A 6,453-nucleotide genomic window follows, 5' to 3' on the forward strand; every position below is an offset into this window, starting at 1 on the left:
GAGGAACACAGCCTACCAGTAGCACCATGGTTTCAGAGTAGTTCCCACCCCTCCTCCTCCACATTGAGAGTGTCACAGCTCCTCTCTCACCAATAGAACAACTCCCCGATAGCTCTGGTTCTAGAATTCCCCTTTCTGAAAGAATCCAAACACTTCACAATAATTATAATAATATAATATACAATATACAGTAATATAATAGTAATGAGTTAAGTCTATTTTATGATTATTTCGTTATCACGTTATAACGAGAAAGATGTCGTTATTATGAAATAATCTGGTTGCAGGTTATTTTTTAGAAATATACTTTATTATGCCAAAACATTAGCATAGAGGCTACTTGGCTGCCCAGGGTGGCTGGTCTCAGACGAGGTAAGGGTCCTGGGCTGGCGTAGTTACACGTGGTCTGCGGGATGTGAGGCCTGTTGGACGTACTACCAAATTCTCTAAGACGAGTTTTGAGGCGGCTTATGGTAGAGAGGTGAACATTCAAGTCTCCGGTTGTAGTTCTGGTGGACATTCCTGCAGTCAGCATGCCAATTGCACGCTCCCTCAAAACTGGAGACATCTGTGGCATTGTGTTGTGTGAGACAACTGCAACAATTTTAAAGTGTCCTTTTGTTGTCCCCAGCACAAGGTGCTCCTGTGTAATGATCATGCTGTTTAATCAGCTTTTTTTTGTTGTCCGTATGGAACATTTCAGTATATTTCCAATCCATTGTAATGCACTTTTAATTACATGGGCGCTTATTGACATTTTGATTGGCATCGAGTAGCAGTTCATTCAGATCAGATCAGATCAGACATGCTTCAAATCAAATCAAATCAAAGTTTATTTGTCACGTGCGCCGAATACAACAGGTGTAGTAGACCTCACAGTGAAATGCTGAATACAACAGGTGTAGTAGACCTTACAGTGAAATGCTGAATACAACAGGTGTAGTAGACCTTACAGTGAAATGCTGAATACAACAGGTGTAGTAGACCTTACAGTGAAATGCTGAATACAACAGGTGTAGTAGACCTTACAGTGAAATGCTGAATACTACAGGTGTAGTAGACCTTACAGTGAAATGCTGAATACAACAGGTGTAGTAGACCTTACAGTGAAATGCTGAATACTACAGGTGTAGTAGACCTTACAGTGAAATGCTGAATACAACAGGTGTAGTAGACCTTACAGTGAAATGCTGAATACAACAGGTGTAGTAGACCTTACAGTGAAATGCTTAATACAACAGGTGTAGGAGACCTTACCGTGAAATGCTGAATACAACAGGTGTGGTAGACCTTACAGTGAAATGCTGAATACAACAGGTGTAGTAGACCTTACAGTGAAATGCTGAATACTACAGGTGTAGTAGACCTTACAGTGAAATGCAGAATACAACAGGTGTAGTAGACCTTACAGTGAAATGCTGAATACAACAGGTGTAGTAGACCTTACAGTGAAATGCTGAATACAACAGGTGTAGTAGACCTCACAGTGAAATGCTGAATACAACAGGTGTAGTAGACCTTACAGTGAAATGCTGAATACAACAGGTGTAGTAGACCTTACAGTGAAATGCTGAATACAACAGGTGTAGTAGACCTTACAGTGAAATGCTGAATACTACAGGTGTAGTAGACCTTACAGTGAAATGCAGAATACAACAGGTGTAGTAGACCTTACAGTGAAATGCTGAATACAACAGGTGTAGTGTTACGGTGCGTGAATGAGGACCCAAAAGCGAATTAACGTAAACAGAGCTTCTTTAATGACAAAACATAGGTAGGCTCAGATGGACCGGCAGATTCCGACAGGACAAGGTTGCAGCAAACATGACGATAGTCTGGTTCAGGCATGAATAACACAAACAAGAATCCGACAAAGACAGGAGCAAAAACAGAGAGAGATATAGAGGACTAATCAGAGGGAAAAAGGGAACAGGTGGGAAAAGGGGTGACGAGGTAGTTAGGAGGAGACAAGGAACAGCTGGGGGAAAGAGGGGGAGAAAAGGTAACCTAATAACGACCAGCAGAGGGAGACAGGGTGAAGGGAAAGGACAGAAACAAGACACAACATGACAATACATGACAGTACCCCCCCACTCACCGAGCGCCTCCTGGCGCACTCGAGGAGGAAACCTGGCGGCAACGGAGGAAATCCTCGATCAGCGCACGGTCCAGCACGTCCCGAGAGGGAACCCAACTCCTCTCCTCAGGACCGTACCCCTCCCAATCTACTAGGTACTGATGACCACGGCCCCGAGGACGCATGTCCAAAATCCTACGGACCCTGTAGATGGGTGCGCCCTCGACAAGGATGGGGGGGGGGGGGGGAAGACGAGCGGGGGCGCGAAGAACGGGCTTGATACAGGAGACATGGAAGACCGGGTGGACGCGACAAAGATATCGCGGAAGAAGAAGTCAAACTGCGACAGGATTAATGATCTGAGAAATACGGAACGGACCAATGAACCGCGGGGTCAACTTGCGAGAAGCTGTCTTAAGGGGAAGGTTCCGAGTGGAGAGCCAAACTCTCTGACCGCGACAATATCTAGGACTCTTAGTTCTACGCTTATTAGCAGCTCTCACAGTCTGCGCCCTATAACGGCAAAGTGCAGACCTGACCCTCTTCCAGGTGCGCTCGCAACGTTGGACAAAAGCCTGAGCGGAGGGGACGCTGGACTCGGCGAACTGAGATGAGAACAGCGGAGGCTGGTACCCGAGGCTACTCTGAAAAGGAGATAGCCCGGTCGCAGACGAAGGAAGCGAGTTGTGGGCGTATTCTGCCCAGGGAAGCTGTTCTGACCAAGACGCAGGGTTGCGAAAAGAAAGACTGCGTAAGATGCGACCAATAGTCTGATTGGCCCGTTCTGCTTGACCGTTAGACTGGGGGTGAAAGCCGGAAGAGAGACTGACGGAAGCCCCAATCAAACGGCAAAACTCCCTCCAAAATTGAGACGTGAATTGCGGACCTCTGTCCGAAACGACGTCTGACGGAAGGCCATGAATTCTGAAAACATTCTCGATGATGATTTGTGCCGTCTCTTTAGCAGAAGGAAGCTTAGCAAGGGGAATAAAATGAGCCGCCTTAGAGAACCTGTCGACAACCGTAAGAATAACAGTCTTCCCCGCTGACGAAGGCAGTCCGGTGACAAAATCTAAGGCGATGTGAGACCACGGTCGAGAGGGAATGGGAAGCGGCCTGAGACGGCCGGAAGGAGGGGAGTTACCGGACTTAGTCTGCGCGCAGACCGAACAAGCAGCCACGAAGCGACGCGTGTCATGCTCCCGGGTGGGCCACCAAAAACGCTGGCGAATGGAAGCAAGCGTACCCCGAACGCCAGGGTGGCCGGCTAACTTGGCAGAGTGAGCCCACTGAAGAACGGCCAGACGAGTAGGAACGGGAACGAAAAGAAGGTTCCTAGGACAAGCGCGCGGCGACGGAGTTTGAGTGAGTGCTTGCTTTACCTGCCTCTCAATTCCCCAGACAGTCAACCCGACAACACGCCCCTCAGGGAGAATCCCCTCGGGGTCAGTGGAGGCTACTGAAGAACTGAAGAGACGAGATAAAGCATCAGGCTTGGTGTTCTTAGAGCCCGGACGATAAGAAATCACGAACTCGAAACGAGCGAAAAACAGCGCCCAGCGCGCCTGACGCGCATTAAGTCGTTTGGCAGAACGGATGTACTCAAGGTTCCTATGGTCAGTCCAAACGACAAAAGGAACGGTCGCCCCCTCCAACCACTGTCGCCATTCGCCTAGGGCTAAGCGGATGGCGAGCAGTTCGCGGTTTCCCACATCATAGTTACGTTCCGACGGCGACAGGCGATGAGAAAAATACGCGCAAGGGTGGACCTTGTCGTCAGAGAGGGAGCGCTGAGAAAGAATGGCTCCCACGCCCACCTCTGACGCGTCAACCTCGACAACGAACTGTCTAGTGACATCAGGTGTAACAAGGATAGGTGCGGATGTAAAACGATTCTTGAGGAGATCAAAAGCTCCCTGGGCGGAAACGGACCACTTAAAGCACGTCTTGACAGAAGTAAGGGCTGTGAGAGGAGCTGCCACCTGACCGAAATTACGGATGAAACGACGATAGAAGTTCGCGAAGCCGAGAAAGCGCTGCAGCTCGACGCGTGACTTAGGGACGGGCCAATCAATGACAGCTTGGACCTTAGCGGGATCCATCTTAATGCCTTCAGCGGAAATAACAGAACCGAGAAATGTGACGGAGGAGGCATGAAAAGAGCACTTCTCAGCCTTCACAAAAAGACAATTCTCTAAAAGGCGCTGGAGGACACGTCGAACGTGCTGAACATGAATCTGGAGTGACGGTGAAAAAATCAGGATATCGTCAAGGTAAACGAAAACAAAGATGTTCAGCATGTCTCTCAGGACATCATTGACTAATGCCTGAAAGACAGCTGGAGCGTTAGCGAGGCCGAAAGGAAGAACCCGGTATTCAAAGTGCCCTAACGGAGTGTTAAACGCCGTCTTCCACTCGTCCCCCTCCCTGATGCGCACGAGATGGTAAGCGTTACGAAGGTCCAACTTAGTGAAAAACCTGGCTCCCTGCAGGATCTCGAAGGCTGAAGACATAAGAGGAAGCGGATAACGATTCTTCACTGTTATGTCATTCAGCCCTCGATAATCTATGCAGGGGCGCAGGGACCCGTCCTTCTTCTTAACAAAAAAAAAAACCCCGCTCCGGCGGGAGAGGAGGAGGGGACTATGGTACCGGCGGCAAGAGCTACAGACAAATAATCTTCGAGAGCCTTACGTTCGGGAGCCGACAGAGAGTATAGTCTACCCCGGGGGGGAGTGGTTCCCGGAAGGAGATCAATACTACAATCATACGACCGGTGTGGAGGAAGAGAGGTGGCCCTGGACCGACTGAACACCGTGCGCAGATCGTGATATTCCTCCGGCACCCCTGTCAAATCACCAGGCTCCTCCTGTGAAGAAGAGACAGAGGAAACAGGAGGGATAGCAGACATTAAACATTTCACATGACAAGAGACGTTCCAGGAGAGGATAGAATTACTAGACCAATTAATGGAAGGATTATGACAAACTAGCCAGGGATGGCCCAAAACAACAGGTGTAAAAGGTGAACGAAAAATTAAAAAAGAAATGGTTTCGCTATGATTACCAGAAACAGTGAGGGTTAAAGGTAGCGTCTCACGCTGAATCCTGGGGAGAGGACTACCATCCAGGGCGAACAAGGCCGTGGACTCCCTTAACTGTCTGAGAGGAATGTCATGTTCCCGAGCCCAGGTCTCGTCCATAAAACAGCCCTCCGCCCCAGAGTCTATTAAGGCACTGCAGGAAGCTGACGAACCGGTCCAGCGTAGATGGACCGACAAGGTAGTGCAGGATCTTGAAGGAGAGACAGGAGTAGTAGCGCTCACCAGTAGCCCTCCGCTTACTGATGAGCTCTGGCTTTTACTGGACATGAAGTGACAAAATGACCAGCAGAACCGCAATAGAGACAGAGGCGGTTGGTGATTCTCCGTTCCCTCTCCTTAGTCGAGATGCGGATACCTCCCAGCTGCATAGGCTCAGCACCCGAGCCGGCAGAGGAAGATGGTAGTGATGCGGAGAGGGGGGCAACGGAGAACGCGAGCTCCTTTCCACGAGCTCGGTGACGAAGATCAACCCGTCGCTCAATGCGAATAGCGAGTTCAATCAAGGAATCCACGCTGGAAGGAACCTCCCGGGAGAGAATCTCATCCTTTACCTCTGCGCGGAGACCCTCCAGAAAACGAGCGAGCAAAGCCGGCTCGTTCCAGCCACTGGAGGCAGCAAGAGTGCGAAACTCAATAGAGTAGTCTGTTATGGATCGATTACCTTGACATAGGGAAGACAGGGCCCTGGAAGCCTCCTCCCCAAAAACAGATCGATCAAAAACCCGTATCATCTCCTCCTTAAAGTCCTGATACTGGTTAGTACACTCAGCCCTTGCCTCCCAGATTGCCGTGCCCCACTCACGAGCCCGTCCAGTAAGGAGAGATATGACGTAGGCGACACGAGCAGTGCCCCTGGAGTAAGTGTTGGGCTGGAGAGAAAACACAATATCACACTGGGTGAGGAACGAGCGGCATTCAGTGGGCTCCCCAGAGTAACACGGCGGGTTATTGATTCTGGGCTCCGGAGATTCGAAAGCCCTGGAAGTGGCCGGTGGATCGAGGCGGAGATGGTGAACCTGTTCTGTGAGGTTGGAGACTTGGGTGGCCAGGGTCTCAACGGCATGTCGAGCAGCAGACAATTCCTGCTTGTGTCTGCCTAGCATCGCTCCCTGGATCTCGACGGCTGAGTGGAGAGGATCCGAAGTCGCTGGGTCCATTCTTGGTCGGATTCTTCTGTTACGGTGCGTGAATGAGGACCCAAAAGCGAATTAACGTAAACAGAGCTTCTTTAATGACAAAACATAGGTAGGCTCAGATGGACCGGCAGATTCCG

Source organism: Oncorhynchus mykiss, chromosome 21 (genome assembly GCF_057628025.1).
Source record: "Oncorhynchus mykiss isolate SJ-2025 chromosome 21, ASM5762802v1, whole genome shotgun sequence".
Taxonomy (NCBI): domain Eukaryota; kingdom Metazoa; phylum Chordata; class Actinopteri; order Salmoniformes; family Salmonidae; genus Oncorhynchus; species Oncorhynchus mykiss.